General features: G+C 39.8%; 1 protein-coding gene across 1 annotated transcript in view; it reads right to left on the reverse strand.

Annotated features, from left to right (window-relative positions):
* Nucleotides 1-19,981, reverse strand: part of mapk1 (mitogen-activated protein kinase 1) — a 37,020-nt gene that overhangs the window by 11,924 nt on the left and 5,115 nt on the right. The window lies entirely within an intron of this gene.

Genomic DNA, 19,981 nt, shown 5'->3' on the forward strand with positions numbered 1-19,981 from the left:
ACAAGTGCAGCCTGAAGAACCACACATGTCACATACCAGCACGATACTGTAGCTTATATTAACTTCTAATAACTATCTTTAGAAGACAACAATAAAACCTATTCCACAAAAAGACCACATGTTCATTCACCAAAAAGTCACGTATAATCCCAAATAAGGATTTATGAAAAAGGTACCATACAATTTTTAAAAACAACTGACCAAAAAACCTTTAACCGTTACTTTAACTATTATTTACAAATGAAAATGGCAGATAAAAAATAAAGAAACATTGCTGTGTGAATCAAACCCGCTCAAACCTCTGTGACAAATGCCACTTCCTTCCTGTGGTTTGCAAGCGAAAAGTTTTTCATGTTAAGTCAAATCGGCAGGAAATGCTAGGTTTGAATTAAAAGTATTGTAAAACAGTAAGCACACACTAAAATGGAAAGATAAGTGTAGCACATTAGCTTTTACACGAGAACTACTACAGCAATATAGAAACTAGTGGTGCAGCGGATCACGGTTGATCCATAATCCAAACCGATCCCACTCCACGGTTCGGCACACACGTGATCCGAAGATTCGAAAAAGAAGGAAAAAAAAGTATGAGTGTGGTCAGTCTGTCAAGCGATAGCTATGGTCAGCGCTAGTGGTCCAAGTGGAGGAGCAGAGGAGTTTGAGGTATTTAAGCAGCCCTTTGCTGCCCAGTTCGACCGCTTAAAGCTATTACAGAAGCTACTGGGGTGTTTAGCTGCAGACATGAGGCTGTACTCTCCTGTGCAAAACAAGGGGTTTAAACAATGATGAACGTGCTTGAGCCACGCTATGATATCCCGTTGCGCGTCCACTTCAGTGACAAGATCGTTCCAGGCATGTATGAGCAGGAAAAGATTAAAGTTATGGCTGAACTGTCCCAGGCATCTTCTGTTGCCCAACTAAAAATGGGTGGAGCTGCAGGTCAACGGAAAGCTACGTGACCGTGACCGCTCATTATATCACAGCGGAGTGGTAGATACAAAGCCCTGTACTGCACCTTAATTTGTTTTTATACAGTTCCATGGAATGAGTCTTGAGTTGAAGGTTTTAATAGGCAAAAATTACTTAAATAAGTTAATAAGTAAATGTTAAAATTCTCTCTTTTTTCCTTTTTTTGCTGATCCGAAAATTGATCCGATCTGTGACTTAAAACCGTGATCCGATCCATGAGATTTGTGATCCGTTGCACCACTAATAGAAACCCAACCGGTTTAAGTGCTTTCAACCAAACCATATCTGGAATGTGATAAAGACAAAACATTTTCAGGAAATTAGGAAGCCGTCTTGCATGCCGGGTATGGAGGATCTAAAGTTAAAGCTAGATTTAGAGAAGGAGCAGGGAGTTAACATGCAAAGCTTAGCTAGCTACTTTCATATCACACATTCTTCACAGCAGAGGTCAACCTTAGCAGAGAGATCCCTCACTAAGGTAAAGGCTCATTACACAAACATGTATGATTAAAATATAGATAATAATAAAATAATTCAATTCAATTTTATTTACACAGCGCCAAATCACAACAAGAGTCGCCTCAAGGTGCTTTACATTGTAAGGTAGACCCTACAATAACACATACAGAGAAAAACCCAACAATCATATGACCCCCTATGAGCAGCACTTTAGTGGCAGTGGGAAGGAAAAACTCCCTTTTAACAGGAAGAAACCTCCAGCAGATCCAGGCTCAGGGAAAAATAATAAATACGCTTATCAGTTACTATATTGGAAAAAACATTTGCAAGCCTTTTCAAAACTCTTACTCCAAAATTAGTCTACGACACTTCATTGTCATACTTCGCATGTGGCTAAGCAGAAAACCCAATCCTAATCATTGCCTACAGACACTGACAGACGCCCTGACCAAAGGTGCTGGAATATTTTTATGTACCATGCAACTCCAGCGGCCATAAACAAAGACAGGACCACAGCACATGAACACCGTGTGTGTGAGATTAGATGTTGAAAGGGAAAAATAAACACTAGCACACCCTTTGGCATGAAGAGGGTTTGTGTATCAGCACTTTTCTCTGCAGGGTTTTTACTTCCAAGAATGACACCACTTATTTGTACTAACTAGTAAAAACATGTTGGCTGGATTTTTGTTTAGTCTGCCCACTTTGTCTTATTTTCTCTTGTGCAACTGTGCAGAGACCATAATTTCCAAAGCAGAAAGCAGATGTGATGTTTTGAATGTGGGACACATTAAGCCTTTTAGAAAACAAAATCTAAACTTCACTGCCATCACATTTCCATTCATCATAAAATGATCCAACAAATTTAGTGCTTTCATTGACTTTATTTTACATCCTAGAATCAGCTTTTTAACACAATATATAAATGTTGGACATCAAGAGTACTTTCCTCTTCAGTTTCTGCTCACAGCTGTAACTTATTTTGGAAACATTTTTAATTTAGAAAAAGTATCTTTAGTGATTATGTGGAAAAATGTGGGTGATTATGCTCGCACCCAACAGGCTCAGTGTTCATCCACTCAAATATCCAGCCCTGCCTGTGCTGAAACACCTCCTCCACACTACCCCAGGTACAGACATGTCCACTGCTGAATATCTGGCTTTTTTCACTCTTAATGGCTGTGTCAGACCCACGCTGTGGTCTCAACCTAAATCTCACAGCCTTACCAAAAAACCCAAAACAAAAGCAAACACACTTTACTAAAATAAATAAGAAGATATGCAGGAGTCGACTTCAATTAATCTTTTCCAATTATTAGTCTGCATGAATGACTGCAATTTTGACTATAAAAGCACTTTGTTTTTTTGTATGTTCTAGTTTTTTGTTTTTTGTTTTTAAACTGAATAATAATGACAGAAGTTGAGCCCGCCTACATACGTCATGGAGAACGATTAATTTACAGCCTGGTGTTGGGTGTGCGAAATGATCAAACATCTTCAGATGACACATCCAAACCAAGTCCAGCTGACCTAGTACTGCCAGGAAATGCAAATCACTGCTGCCAGCTCATCTCACCCCATTTGGTACAACCAGAAAAGCAAAACTGCACAACGCAGCTGCACCTCGGGATGACAAACTGAGAGAATTTGCAGCTTTTATCATCTTCCTCAGCTTCATCGTTTACATCTACACAAGCATTGTTTTATTTCGGCACATTACACACAACAGAAATGACTGAAAAACACCCACGTAGTCAGACAAAATAAGAAAATGAGTTGCTATAGTGATGGGGGTGTAAGGACTGCAATGTAAACACAAGTGTGCCAGCCTTCTGTGAGGGAAATATGAGTGACCTTCCTTTCCACTTGTGTGAGAGGAGTGTGTGTGTGTGTGTGTGTGTGTGTGTGTGTGTGTGTGTGTGTGTGTGTGGGGGAGGTAAGTAAATAGTTCTCCATGTAACTGTTCTACACCAGCAGATGCCCTCATGTACAGAGAAGCAGGCAACGACAGTAGTTATTCATCAAAGCTGCAATCCGATCCAGGGCAGAGGCAGTTTGGCACAGACATCATATCCTCGTACTGTTTTTAAACAGTCAATGGTACAACAGCCTCCTCCTAGTTTGTGGAAATGGCAGACATGAGAAGCTAAATATTTTCATGAAACTGATAATATGTCAAAGGTCAAAGATAATATGTCCCTAACTTTGGAACCATTTAGAACAGCAGGTCTGCAGCAGTACTGGATGGTATAACAAAATGTATATTTTGGAAGACTTTGATGCTTTCACTTTATTTCACAGCATAAATCCATCTATGCATCTGCTGCTTATCCAGTATGGGTCACAAGGGCAGCAGTCTAAGCAGTGCAGACTTCCCACCCCAGCCACCTCCTCCAGCTGTTCCAGAGAGACAACCAAGGCCTTCCCAAGCCAGCCGGAAACGTATTCTCTCCAGCAGCTCTTGAGTCTGCCCTGGGTCTCCTCCACACCGGATATGCCCAATACACCTCACCTAGGGTATCTCCAGGATGCACTCTAGTCAACTGTCAACTCAATCTCAACTGGCTCCTTTCGATGCGCAGCTCCTCACCCTCTCTCCCTCTCTTTCCTCTTCCGGTGAGGAGCCACCGGAAGAGGAAAGCTCATTCCCAGCAACTTCATTCTTTCAGTCACTACCCAGAACTTGTTGAGGTGTTTGGAGGAACGTAGACGTAGACTCATCAGTAAATCAATACTCTGCTCTCGCTTTACCACAACAGACCGGTACAGCACCACTCTCCCCTCGTTCGTGAACAGGACTCTGAGATACCTGAACTCCTCCACTTGAGGCAGCAACTCCTCCCTGACCTGAAATGGGCATTTCACTTATTTCCAGCTGAGAACCACGGCTTCAGACTATGAGGTGTTAATTCTCATTCCTGTCATTTCACACTGGCCCAGTAAGTGCTGGAGGTCACTTTCTGATGAAGCCAGTATTTAATGGCAATATTTCTGGATGACAAACCTTTAGTGCAAAAAAGCTGTGAAACAAATCTCCATTTGGACTTTTCTTGAGTAAAACCTCCTGTTAGCTTTGAGTAACACACAGACACAACAGTCTGAAATACCACCTCTAATCTACTGATTTGTATTTTTGGACAGGATTTTCATCTGTCTGGACTCTTATGCTCTGATTCACATGTGCATGCATGTGAAATGAATATTTTCTGCTTTTAAAAGACGAAAAGTCCACATTTGGAGGTGGGAGGGGTTAAGGGTGACAATCAGACTACACATATTTTCACACATCAATTAGGTTTATGGGGTGAGGCATCATAAATCACTGGATCAGGTCTAGAAAAGGATCACGGTTTAGCCAACTCTAAACAACATTGGTTGCAACTTCTTTTAAAAAGCTCAGTGTCTTAGTTGGCATGGTGAAACGTTTCTGCATTTTCTGATGCAGAAATATACCTTCTAGTGAAATACATCAGGCACAATGTTGTGCTCATGATCATGTGACCATTTCCTGTTTTGCAAAAGACCAGGATGGTATAAAGATGAATGCAGATATCAATCGTTGGTTATGAAGCCCTGAGATGAGCAACCTTGCTGTTCCTGAACTGATGTGCACAATTTTCTTTTGTTTTATTATTCTCAGGCTGCAGCTGCAAAAAAGAGAATTTGGTGCTTTTGTGGTTCATATTACTGTAAAGTATTTATTAAATGATCGCACTGACATAAGATAAAACTTCTTCTAAGGCAAAAAAGGCCTAATACTTTTTGGTTTCAGCTTTTGAAATGCTGTTCCATGCTATAGGAATTTATGACAAACAAAAAGTATTGGTTCATACTGTATTTCACCATATTTACTGAGCCAAGCCCTGCAGTTCCTTGTCCCTTTATCTGGCATGCAGAAGAAACTTTGAGGAAGTACAAAGTACAGAGTTCACCAAGTAGTTTTAATGCAGTTATCTCTGCCTGCTAAGGCAGTTTTGAGCTGCACGGCTTTATCACTGGAGGGTGGATTCGGGCTGCTCTCAGGCACCTGTGACCTTTGAACTGAAAGCTATTACTCTGCAGATCAAACCTGGTTTAAAGCCCTCATTTTTTTTAGCTATCCTGTTTTGATGAGCAATAGTTTAACTTAGTTTATTTTACTATTGTAATTTTTTTGACCATTTCACTGACCTACATCCATCCATCAAAAAGCATTAAACGTCATATGTGACTAGAGCAGGGCAATATGGCCAAAAATATTTATCACGATATATATTTGAAAATTTGCGATAACGATATAACTGACTATATAATTGATGCGAGACAAAATGCAACTCCACAACTTTACTAGTGCAACCCCCCCCCCCCCCATCCATTTATTTTTACTTAAACAAGCAGCTGTTTTTTTATGTGCATTGAAGCTATATAAAAATTTAACAGTGCAAATGCAAATTCCTTACTGAAAGTTTAACCAAAAGGCATTTCCAGTAGAAATGGGCTGGCATATCCAGAGCATAACCATGTATAATATCCACTGAAGTTAAAAAGAGGAGCTTTGCAACATTAAACTGCAGTGTGCCAAATAAAAAAGTCAAATACGTATTTTTTGGACAATAAAGGTGCACGGGATTATAAGGCACATTAAGCGAAACAAAGCAGTCAGATAAATCAAACTTTACTCAACTCATTCTTCTTGCTTCCTCCACTTCTGTACCATTGATTCATTAATGCTGTATTCTATCACAGCTGCTCTATTCCCATGTTGTTGCAGTATATTAATCACTAACCTCGTATTGTGGATGGATTATCTCAGTTGTTCTTCTGACTGAAGTTTGGTCCGTTTACAGCATCCTGCCATGCGACTGCATTTGTCTCTAACCATCAGGAACCTTCACGTTAACTTTTATCGAGTGGAAAAGTGTTAGCGTTCATCCTCCAGCTTCACTGTTTATGTTATGCTAACATAGCTGTGTCGCTAGCGATCACGTAGCACATCATTATATACCAGCTAGCCCAACTTCAGTAACTTTACAAACATCACTGCTGTTTAGTTTTCTAACTTCATTTATGTTGGAAGTGATAGCAGAGCTGTACATTTGAATTTTTTCAGAAATCTCTCAGTCAGAACATGCTATATCATGCTGAGGTAACTAGCGAAACTAGCGAGCTAACTTCCGCTAACTTCCTGCTAACTTCTACCTCCGTTAAAAGTAATAAATTCTGTTTTCATGGATGCCTGGATGCTAAACTTCATAGTTACACCTGGTAAAGCAGCAATGCTGATCGTTTTATTAAAGATGAAAGAATTTAGACAGATTTTTACTCTCAGTGATGCTGCAGTGTTCGTTTGACTTTGGGACCTGTAGATGACGGAGTTTAGGACCCAGATTACTCCCAGATTTACGAGCACCTTAGTCCGACAAATACTGCGTGCACGTTAGCATATGCTACTTCCGGTGCGGAAACTCCTGTGGGGAGCTTTGTTTCCGGTGTCCTATTCGCGCCTGGTTTACGGTCCAAAACAAGTTAAGCAAATGAATCAAGCGGCGATTTACATTTCTATAGATGTCTTGGGCATTTACCCAATATATCTGTAAATGATGTTCATTGATTTGTCGATATTTTTCCCCCGCGCCTCAGAGCAAAAGAGATTCAAATGTTATATTTCTCAGCTGTCCCTCGTTTATCGCGGGTGTTATGTTCTAAAAATAACCAGCGAGAGGTGAAATCAAGTAGCCAAATTTATTTTTGACGATGCAAAACGTTTGGGGGACATCGTGGACATACTGTACTGCACTTCAGAGTCACACTGTTAACAATCAATGCAGCGATTCTGTACTGTACAGGAGAGGCGTCACGGAGGACAGGGCTCTAGAGTGCGACCAAATTGGTCGCATTTGCGACCAAATTTTTCAGTGGTGCGACTAAAAATAAATATTTGGTCGCACAGGTGCGACCAACTGTTCCGGTAACAAAAAAAAAATCTCTGTAACTCTCCGTGTGGTCAACAACAGACACACATTATGCACCTATCGTGGACTAAACCAATCAGAGATAGTCAGGGGCGGGACCTCTCTGATTGGCCGTGGTCCAGTTGAAAGTGCAGGTGGAAGAGAGAGGTGAGTAGCTTGAATAAAGCGATATCAATTCATTAACGGATTCCACACAAAGACCTAAACACGGAGCGGACCCAACACATCAGAATCAGCTTCGTCTTTCTCGGCTTTCTCACCCGACGGCCTGAACACGGACACGCTGTCGGAGCTTAGCGATTCTTCGGGTCCGCGCTGTGTTTACGTCTTTTTGCGCTGATTCTGAGCTGCAGGTTTTGCCTCTCTCCAACCAAAATTCACCGAGCCTGCAGCAAAAGAAGCAGCAAACTGCGCTTCACATTTGATCAATGTCGTCATGAATTCCCTCTGACTTTTGCTGTTTTGCTTCCACCACGATAAAAATCACACTTCCTGCACAGCTCTCTCTCTCTCTGTACTTCAGGAACAGTTTCCCGTCTCAAATCTGTTTTCTGCATTATTCATTCGCTTATTACCCACCAGTCTAGCGTTGTTTACAGCGCTTTTTCTTTTTTCACTTAAATGACCTCGGACAAGAAAGCCTAATTTCTGCTGTTCAATACTGAAGAAATTTAAACTTCTTAAAATTATGCAAAATTGCAGAATATTTTTAAGGTTATCTGCTATAAAAAGCCAGACCAGGAAAATCTCCTTCATGTTTTCCTGTGTTTTATTCTCAGATACTTTCACACAAAGGCATCTGCTGTGATTTTCACAATTCTGATGAAGTCTCATGTGTATCAGTACTGATAAATGATCAGAATTATAATATTTCTGACTGTCTGAGGCTAAATTGAATCAAATCAGGACTTTGAGAACCGGAATTGAATGGATTATAGAAATCAGTGATGATACTCAGCCCTAGTGAGCAGCCTAGGCCTGAGAGAAGTGGATGTACTGTAGCTGTGGGTAATAAGAAAAGATGAAAAGAACTATTGATAACTTTTTTGTTAAGTTAAGGCCTGATCTGTCTGAAATTCATAGCCAGTGCTCTGACACGGTGCCATCAATATTTGAATGCTGAAAAAGCACAGTGTATCCAGAAAACACATTATATGCTGCAGTAAATGCACTGCCCAAGTGTCCCCTCTCCCCACGGCCTTTCAGCAGCAGACAGCAGCAAACAGGTCGTCAGAGGAGGCCAAGATGATGATTAAGTTTTTAACATTTTCTACAATATTGACAAAGCACTTTAAGCACAAGTTTGTTAGTTAATAATTTAGAAATTAATATTGTCTGTATGGACTTCCCCCCCCAAAGAAAGTGCACATGTAAAACTGCGGTGTTAAGCGATGCGGTTGAAAAATTTGAGTGCGCCTAACTTTGTGCCGGTACGCCTAACTTTTTAAAGTTAGGCGTACCGGTGCGCCCATGTCAAAAAGTTAGTCTAGAGCCCTGGAGGAGATCGTCTGCAGCGATCAGGACGCAGGACACAATGTGACGTAAAAAAAGCATGCAAACTTGCACTAAAAAATCTGAAACAGCGAGGTGAAAGGTGAACCGCGTTATAGCGAGGGACCGCTGTAATTCTGAAGGTAAGTCACAACATACCCTTCGTAAATACTAATGTATAGAAACCATTACCAGCAATCATTCATTTTTTGTGTGGCTTTTTTCACGGTTTGTTAATATGCTGTGTAGGTGTGTACTTGACTAGCTGATATCGACATAATGGGGGAAACATCTGGTTTGACTATTCTTCACCTGTAGTTTGAATGCTGAACATTTGCCTGTTTAATTCATAAGACCAGTCACTATACAGAGATGTGCTTCTGAATGTGGACGATGTGTCTTCTGCTGCAGTAATGCAGTTCTGCTTGTGTTGAGTGATGTAAACAACTGATCGATCTAAACGCTTGATCATTAGATTTTTTTATGACACAACAGCGGTGAGTGTTCCCACGTTCTGCTCTTTGTAACTTAACGCAATCTTTCCGTTTTCGAGTTTTGGACATGATTTTGGAGTATATCTTCGCAGTAGCGATTGACCGCAAAGTAAAGCTACCGGAAATATACAACCCCACATCCGGTCTCAAACCAGGAAGTTAGCATTGTCTCGTGCACATAGTCAATAACGAGGCCCGCTTGCATGTTCTACAAAAAAAAAAAAAAAAAAGTGCTTTGTTGTGTATCTGACGGACAAACACCAAACCAGTTCCACATCACTGAAGTGGCACCATTTTTACAAACCAATTCTCATTCATCCGTTTCACTCAATGATCCGCTTTCTCCCTTCTCATTCTCCGTTGCCGCCATGCTTTTCAGCCATGTGCGTATGAAAACAAAGGCACTGCACATGCGCGTTTTACCCATATTCTATTGCGATATTTTATTTTCTTATCATTGCCTAACATTGTACCGGTATTACCATGAACGGTATAATATGGCCCAGCCCTACATGTAACTGCATTTATTAAGAATCAGCTGTAAAGTCAACCAATCAGTGTTTTTAAACAGAGCATAAAAGTTGTATTAAATCCTTAAATTCTCCTTTACTTTGAGTTATACGGGCCTACAATTAGGAAAAAAGGTGAATCAAATAGGACCAATTTTCGATCCACATTGTGTACTTTCCTGAATTTGGGGAAAAAAGGCCTAGGTATGATTATGCAATAATATTTTTACAAGCTAAATTTAACACAGCTTGTGCAATCATTATTTTAATGAAGTTGCTCTGTAGTGAAATCTTGTTTTTCCTATTTCCTCTGTGCACTTAGTGTTTTCTGAGCATGCTCACTGCTCAGGAAGAAGCTTTGTGGGGGTAGGGGGGGTGGGGTGCCTCCATTTCCATGGAGACAAGAATACAAGGCTTTTCTCAGTTATGCAATAGGACTGTAACCATGACAATATTCATGGTTAGAGTGGAAGGAAAAAAAAAAAGGGGGGGCAAAGTTCACTGTGCTTAAAGGGCGACCCATGGTGAGAATGTGGACTGACATCACAGTCACAGGTTTAAAAAGGCAGCGTGAGTACCATAGCTGTGGGGTTGGGCTTCACACCACACTCAGTGCTGCTGTGAGGGGGTTTGCTGCATTAAGAGGTGGTACAGTAGGACTCGAGCGTCTCTGCCATTTACAATTTACTGCTGTGGCCTGCAGTTACTGATTCAGACCGACAGCAAGTCATAACTGCTTATCAGTCACATCGCAGATTACTCATGGAATTTTTCCTGAATAGACAAATGTTAGTCAGAACCAAGAGAAAAATAACTTTACAAAAAGAAAAAAAGAAAAGTGATTGGACCATAGCAGTTGAATAAGCCACACATAAATTTAAACACGTCATTGGTTTCCCCTGTTTAAACTGCTTAAATGAGTTCCTAACAATAATATCAAAATTAACCTACAGTGAAATAAATTGACATGTGCATCTGCAACAACTATGAAAACTGTTCTCCTTAACACGACTGCACTGCTACCAGAAACCACTGGTATATTGTCCGGCCTACAGAACACGTAATCTGCAATCTTATTTTTGTTAATTTCATCCTGTAACATTGATTTATTTCTGCACAGAGATCAGTTAAGTTTAATCTTTTTGAGCTGCTCTCTGAGAAGCTTCAGCAGATAACCGGGCGACACTGACCATTGGCTGCAAAAGCTTAATTCAAGTTCATTGAGATTTATACCCTCCAGCATTTATCATTGGGAACGATCATAGATTTAACTGCATTTGCATGCTTACTAAAAAAAAAAAGAAAGAAAAAAAGTTAAAAAAAACAAAACAAAAAAGTCTTTCCTGTTTCTGTGTACACTAACCACAATAACCCATTTATAAAAACATGCCAGCATGGTGTTTGTGTCTGCAGGTGCTTTTCAATCAAGCTTACATGGGTGTATGAAATATTCAGCTCTGCACAATAAGCCATTTGTTTCCCTGACGTCAGCAAAATGCCCACATTGAAACATACCTATAGTTTGTTTTCAGAGGTAAAGCGCTATAGTGCGTGGAGCTCAACAATATCATTTCACTCACTGTTCGCATTTATAAGTAATAATTAGCAGGTAACCTTATTGCAGCAATTCAGACTATTTAGCACAAACATGATAAAGAAACTTTGAAGAGCATGAGCAGAGAAAAGTTTCTTCCTCAAAGCCATTTCCTCACACAGTATGCATCGCAGTTTTCTAATATATTTGTACAGCCTCAGTGTGGCCTGCAGGGTTTCGTCACAGGCTTTGCATTAGTGACTGGTGGAGTCTATTCTTACATAGGGGAGAAGCCACTCCTATAATAAAAGCCACCTCTGCTACTATCATAAAAAAAATAATGAATCCATTTACGTGGAATAAATCATTAACTTTCCAGTGTCATTTCAGACTGAAAATGAGACATATATAACTCCAAGAGACTGTATGGAGTCATTCATAACCCCAGCTCTATATGTGTGTGCCGTTATGATAGCCTTAATATTTTAACCATTATAGGCTTAAACGTTACTGTAACATTTAAATTTGCTGCTTGTTGTCCCCATCCTTTTGAGTATAAAATGTTTACGAGTCCAGCAGACCAAAACCCAACAGCTGAAGCTGAAACCAACACAAATTTTTGCATTTAAATAAATAAATAAAATAACGCCAGTTATTATTAGTTAGCTGCCAGCTATTAGGAAGGCACAATACTGGTGTCAGTAAGCCAACCTATGGACTGAGGCATTTCATTCAGTTCTATGTTATTTCAGTTTTATTTTCTAATTTTTCTTACTATAAAACTAGTCAATTATTTTCTTTTACCAGTACAATAACTGGTAAATTAGATGCCAGGAACATCTGTTTTTACTGATACTGTAAGCCATTTCATTGCTTTCATTTCTTCACATATGAAGTGGATTATACAACCAAATGTATTTAAAAAATACATTTAAAACAAACAAATAAAAAAAAGTATACTTTATACGTACACACACGTACTCTTGACTTCTTTCTAGGTTTTTATATTTCACTCTCTGATCACAGCTGCTAACATGACATCTAAATAAATTTATATAGTTTATTTAACCTAAAAGCATAAAGCAGACTAATATCAGGCAAATGAAGCAAAACCTGAATGCACAGAATCTCGCCATCAGTCTTAATGTGCATCTCCACCTGTTACCATCAGTTACAGCTGTCATTCTTTTGAGTCATCGAGTCACAACCCGATTTTTCTAAAGCATGTCGAACAAATTTAAAAAACAAAAAAAAACTTTCTGGCATTTAGAATGACCGAAAGTGACTCTCTGTTTTATTCAGTATGACCTGCTATGGGTGACTGAGCTTATAAACCCATTAGGAAGGTGTTTACAGAGGTCCCCAAAATTTATTCTGTTCATCAGGACGTAGTGTTTTCAGTTTCATCACTCATCCAAGTGACTTCTTCAGTCTCAGCTGATTGCTGGTTTCCAACCTTATAAACAGTACATTTGCATAATGACTGAAACAAGCCCACTGAAGGAACAATGGTGCTAGTTAGTACTGACCACAACATTATCATCTTTCCGGCATACAAAGGTAGATGCACAGTTTTGCTAAACCAGAAAGACTATCATAAGAAAATTTTGTCGCTCAGTGACGAAAATACTTACGAGCCTCTGAAACGAGACCCAGGAAGTGGCTACAGGAAGAGGGTGATACCAAACCAAACAAGCTCTGCCGAAGTGGATGTCACAGCACAGAAGAGCTACCTCGTCAGGCCAGGACTCTGCAGACTATTTACACCTACAGGCCAGTGGACACTCTTTCAAGGATGAGGATGTAACATCCTGGACAGGGAGGAACGCTGGTTTGAGGGCGGAGTCAAGGAGGCCATTTACGTGAAAAGGGAAAGACCGTCTCTGAATGGAGGAGGGGGCCTAAGGGTCCATCTGTCACCATCTTACAATGCTGTGATTGCAGCCGTTCCCCAACTCTCTGTGAATGGTGATCTTTGATAAAGTAGCTTTGATCAGTGGGTGTTGATCAATGGTCATGAAAACTTCCATAATTAAGATTAAGGAACTGACCTCCCAGCCCACCCAGCCCATTGTTCCTTCAGTGGGCTGGTTTCAGTCATTATGCAAATGTACTGTTTATAAGATTGGGGAAACCTGCAGTCAGCTGAGACTGAAGAAGTCACCTGGATGAGTCACAAAACATTTCTCCCGCTGAAAACGCTACTTCCAGATGAACAGAATCAACTTTTGGGGATTTACTCACCTGGATGATTGAGCATGCATCAAGTAATTTACAGAGGTCAAGTCAGAGAAAAGCACAACAGCAAAACAAAAAACTGTACACATGTGACTCACTGAAACTTTTCCCTGCAGCCCATTTTTAGGCATCTGCTAAGAACCACTGATATAAATGCTTAATATAGGAACTCTCCTACAGATAGCACTCATGTTTTAATTTCTGACCATAGGCCTGCTGCTTCTCTCCTATTTAGCCACAGCATACCTTCCAGTTCCAAGGCTTTGACCAAACACTTGAACCTCAGATTCAGATGCTGGTTTTTTTTTTTTTTTTGCATCAATTCAAAGTCTTTCATTTAAATGAAGCACTCTCTCGCATCTCTGAATGAGGGAAACCAATTAATACAAGAGCTCAAGGGAGACATTTTTCATAGACAACAAATTGTGCAAATGAAAGCATCGGCAGTCTCTAGAATTCAGAACTCAACCTGACCAACACAAGGATTTTGTCAGTGGCTTCATAGTTATTTAAAGCGCATTTAGATTTCATAATGATGAACTGTAATTAGAAAGTTGGAATCCTTTAGACTTCTTTCAGAGAATCTGGACTTTACTGTGACTTATTGGTTAGAAAACTCAGTCTTTTGGTTTAAAAACTGATAAATGAACCAAAGTAAGATGTCACACTGAAAATTGTAAAAAGGTATTTTTCCACTGTGGGAGTGAAGACTATAATGAAGTCCTAAAAACAGCAAATACTCTGACCGTAGCTTTTAAAATGTTGCAATTTTGTGCTTTTAAATTAAATATTTCTGGGGCTTAGCAGAGTCATTTTCATGGATTTCTAGTTCTTTATGTCACTTCATATACGGAACGATTAACAAAAAATATATCTTAGTTTGTCACAAGTGTTTATTTTAGGGCAATTACATTTTGTTTGTTTATTGAAGCACACTTGTGATTTGTAATTCATGCAGATAATTTAGACTATTCAGCCGAAAGGGTGCTAACCTAAGGTAATTCAAAGACAGGCGTGTTTTAAAATCTCTGAATGAAAACATGCAACTTTTCTTGAGAAAAAAAAAAAAAGAATCTTCCACTGTTCATTGTGATAAACATCCTTCCTTCAGCAAAACTTTGCTTGTCAAGCCCAAAAAAAAAAAGAAAAAAAGAAAAAAAAAGTATTCATTATAACACTGGTGTGTGTGTGTGTGTGTGTGTGTGTGTATTTTAAGGCAAGTTGAACTTTCGTAAGCATACCTTGACATAAAAATGAGGGCAGGTGATAGAATCAAAGCTAATTCTGCATATTTCACTGTGCATGAACTCGATATCTGCCTTTTTCTCATTAGGTTACAAGTCCTAATGTAAGCTCAGCACTGTGGTTTCTGAGAAATGCGGATGCAACAGTAAAAGCAGCAACAACATGCACCTCTAAGTCCTGATGATCAACACAGATATTAACATCAACGCAGCAGAGCAGCGCCTGAATGTTTTACAGCCCTTCTGAACCAGAAGTCGTCATGCTCGTCTTGGCAGGCGCAGCCACCCAAATTACCCAAATTACATCTCCTTCTGAATTGCACAACAGGATTTCAGAGTGTCAAGGCTCTCATTCTCTCCCCCCCTCTCTCATTGGCTGTGGAGTGGTGGTACTGATGTCAGAAGCAGAGGAGTTGCCATGGAGATGGGCACCACAGTGGCATTTCGAGAGGACGAAGCAGAGCATCGGCGGTGGCTAAGAATCAGGCAGGTCAAGGACTCGAGACGGAGTCAGAATCACCAGAGGACAAGAATGACAAATAAATTTAGGATGAAATGTTTACAAGCAACAAGTGTTTCCCATGCTGGATGTCAGTGATACCAAAGAGTTTGCTGTGATAACACAACTTTGTATTTCTACACAATACCAAAGCTCAAATGATAGCCAGGTTCACATTATGAGATGCCAGATATCAGAGGTGCTTATTAGTCCAGCGGGTTCTTATATAGGGCTTTTCTACTCTAACTGGGCACTCAAAACACTTTATACAACTTACCTCATTCACACATTCACACAGGAGCTCTTTTTTTTTTTTTTTTTATAAATCCTGTCTGGCAGCTTTTACAATCAGAATTATGATTTGAATACACTTGTTGTGCTAACCACATTTTTCATGTTTTTTCCATGCATGTATGTGTTTTCTATCTAACATTTGCACACACCGGATGGATCGCAGAGCAACCTTGGGTTACTATCTTGCCCGATGATATTTGGCATGCAGACTGGAGCAGCCAAGCATCGGACCACCTGTTTGGTGAGTGCGAAAAATTTAGTTCCATGTATTTGTCAGTTTAATAAACCAAATATTATCCCAAAGCATTCTGATGCTTTTTGTGTGACAAACTAAAGAACTATTTTCTCCACAATTAACTTTACGTTTTTATTTAGTTGTAATTAACTATAATCCGAATCTGGAGTCATGTTCATGTCTTTCTTTTCTATTATACATGTCTGCGCAAGTGCGCTTTAATGTGGTTAATTTATTTAATTTCTTCCCTTTATTTGTTTATATAGCCATCAACACAAAAAAAGCTCTTTTCGAATAGCACTGGAGCAGTTTCAGTGTGCTGCTTTGTTTTTACCACAAACCGTATAAAAGATAAACGCCGACACCGTGACGTCACCCACTGGTTAGTCAAGTCCAGTTCTGAAGCCTTGAGTTGAGCATTTTCAGCATATTCTGAATAATCTGACACTTAGAGTGATCAAAATTTACAAAATGGACTTTAATATTTTATTCAATATGACCTGAAATGAGTGAATGAACCCATGTATTTAACCAGAATCCATTTATAGACATGGTGTCTGGCTGCTGTTTTTCTGCAGCCTTCTGTAGGACTACAAGTCTTTTTGCAGCCACAGGAGTAATCCTCTGGTGGCCATTAAACAGAGTCTCTTTCCTAAAACAGGCTTCACTAAGCGATCCCCACTGCATACTAGCTAATATAAAAGCATACGACTTATCCCCTCCTGCCGTTTTCCTTGTTCCAGTGTGATATGAACAAAAAAAAGTGGAATCTGACCAACTATCACCCATCTTTTCAGATGTAAAACTTTTTATAAACACGAGCCACTTCAGCAGCATTCCCCCATGATCTAACTGCTCATGTGGGCGGGTTGAAAAAGGCAGAGTTTGCCATGGCAGCTTCTGAATATTATCACAGAGGGTGATACAGTATCTTGTGATTGTGTAAGCATACAGTGTTAAGAGGCTCAGTGTACCACCAATCTGTGGTTGTACATCTGCTCATGTCAGGGCTTTCCAGCCTCAACAGGCACCAACAAGAGGTTGTTGAAAGCAAAAATAGGCCTGCTCTGAAAATGACACAGACATACCTCACAGTCGACTGGTAAGCAAATGTCTTCATGCAGCGTACCAACTTAGGTTACAAAGAATCTGCATCATGTTTCAGGGTTTTTGTAGAAAAATAAACAAAATGTGCATTTAATGAGAATTCACAGAAAACGAATATCCTGCTGTACAGTGGGCGACCAGAAAGAGAAGTGGGATTCTTGGTCCAAAAATACGCTCTTTAAGCAGAAGCTTACATCAGCGATATCTGATCTTATAGAACCTCCGTAAACACTTTTCTGATTACTTTATGGGCTCAGTCACTCATTTTGGGTAACAGTGAATAAAACATGAAGCACGATCATTATTAAAGCCAAAAAGGAGAAATACCGTGTATACCGATTTGGTATATAACTGTCAATAACAAACTAGTCAGATCAACCTGTAGCTTGTCATGTCTGGTTTCAAAACAGCAAGATGGTGACAGTTAAATGCTCAATGTGAATTTGGTTTAAATAATCCAAAGGAGTTAAACCCAGTAGAGCTGTAGAAACATAGTTCTTCATAATCTTTAAAAAAAAAAAAAAGAAATCACACAAGCAATCAGTGTATCACTGTGCATCTGTGGCTTTTACTCATGTTTAATCTCTATAGAAAATGCAACAACAGAACAGTGCATCCTGCTTTACTGACTCATAAAGGCCAGCTGACTGCAGCCCAACACCACCATACAGCAGCGCAGCCTGACAAAGAACTGACTGATGGTATTTAAAAATATTTCAGATGCAAACTGAGGGATGTCTGAAGTACACCCTGCAACACTTTCGCTGGCTGCTGCACATCAAAGCTACATGCCCAACTGGCTGAAAACCACAGGTCTCAAAAAGAACGCAGAAAGAGGAGTGCAAGGAGGCTGAGGTTCGCACAGCACTCGCTCCAACCGCCTCTGACTCGGAAGCGCACACAGCCAAAAATACAGTAACGCTACCAGAGTCAGTGAAACAACTGGGCTTCAACCTGAACCTGAGTAAGGACTGCGAAAGGATCACCGATTTGTGAATATAAGCGAAACTGAAGAAGCCATCATGGGACGGCATCTGTGTCACTCCTTCAGGCCCATACAGTCTGCTTTACTGTGACAAGAGCGCAAATACAAGGAGCAAAGCAAAAAGATGTTAATGGTGACAACATCAGGTGCTTACACCATACATGTATCCGTTTCTCTATTGTTGTTGCTATTACAAAGTCATTAGATCCTCTGACACTTAGTGTGCACAGTTTGGGCCAGTGCTAGTGCTGAAATCTGAAGCTCAACGCACCCTGAAACATATGGCTAATAAAGCTACGGGAAGCGGTCGGTACAGTCCGGAACAATAAAAACCACCTCTAGAAGTAGCAAGAGTGTCTGGACTATAGCTGAGTGTGTCTCCAGCAGAGCGTTCAGACACACTGAAAACCAAGATGACACAGCTCAGCTGTCCAAATACCTGCCAATGTCATTGTGGGACAAAGAATAAGTTTTGAAGTGTACTTAAAAAATTGCAAGGTCAGCCTAATATGGAGAGGCAACTCACAGTTTAGAAGCTATGACATGACCCTCCCGTTCTTCAGTGTAATCTTCAGGATATGGGGGATAACTGGTCAGCCGTTCTCAGTGATGCTGACGGGACGTAAGGTGTTAAGAGATGTGCAGTTGTTGTTGGTGACAATCCATTAAGGGGTTTAAAAAAAAACATGCAATAATATCCTAAAAAGCACAGGAGGACAGTGAAGAGAGGCCAGAACATGGGACATGCTTTATCGTATATAAGCGAGCAGCGTCATTTTGGACCAATTAAAGATCCAAAAGGGAAGCATGATCCAATCCAACGGGGTGTAACAATAGTCAAGTCAAGTTGCAATAAAAGCAGATGTAACTCTCTCAAAATAAGAAGGACTTGGCCATAGAAATAAGCATAAACTGGAAAGAGTTTATTGATTTTACAGTGGATTTAATCTCTTTACCCGATTTTAAGTCAATTTTCAGGATTTACAGGATTATTTATAATAGATAAGGATCCAGTCCAATTATGAACAAATACAACAAATAGCTCCAAGAATCATGTCCTTGGTTTTACTCTCATTAAAATGGTCATCAAAGTTTTGATGTCACTAAGACTTTCTAACTTTTTAACAAGCACTTTATTTTGCGTGAGGGGCAGGTAGATTTGGGAATCATCAGCATAGAAGTGGAAGGACATGCTCTAACTTTAAAAAAGCAATAGATCAGATGGGAAGTGGGCAGAGAACTGTCCCCAAAAGAGAACCTTGGGGAACTCCACAGAGTAGCAAGATGACTGACATTAAAACGTCTTTGCAACGTATACCACTCTAAAGCTGTACCTTTACTCTCCGCACAGTGCTTAAGGTTGACTGGGTCCAAGGGTAGAATTTAAAAATTTGAGTCAGAAGAAAATAAAAGAGCATTCGAAATTCCTAAAAGTATAAATTATGAAGTGAAAAGCTTTGCACATTAATTTTTCTCTGTAGGAAAATCTGCGACAAGATTAGAATTGTTACATCTATTTAATATTTTTAAGAAAAACAAATAATGCACAAGTTCTATTGTAAAACATTTAAAATAACACCTAATGGCCATACATTTTAAAACCTGTGATTTTTTTGATCAGCCAAGAGATTTTTCTATCACTGGAAATTAAAAAAAAACCCTAACAAAAGAAATTAGAGTTTTGAACGAAGCAAAAATCCCTCGAGTTTCCCTTTCGACCTGAAAGGTTTTGTTCAAACTTGCCCAGATTCATCATCATTCATCAAATGGACTGAAACATTCCTGAAACTGGTCACAACATGCTTTCTCTGAAAAGGCCCTTAAAAGAATACTATTACAGCTACAGCCATTAAATACTGATGACAAAGCTCCAGACAGACAGAAGATCATCATCATCATTAACATCAATAAGAACCCAATTCTGGAGGAAAATATGAACTTTGATGGTTACTGGAAGTGGCACCTGCAGAGA

Source organism: Astatotilapia calliptera, chromosome 12 (genome assembly GCF_900246225.1).
Source record: "Astatotilapia calliptera chromosome 12, fAstCal1.2, whole genome shotgun sequence".
In the NCBI taxonomy this organism is placed as follows: domain Eukaryota; kingdom Metazoa; phylum Chordata; class Actinopteri; order Cichliformes; family Cichlidae; genus Astatotilapia; species Astatotilapia calliptera.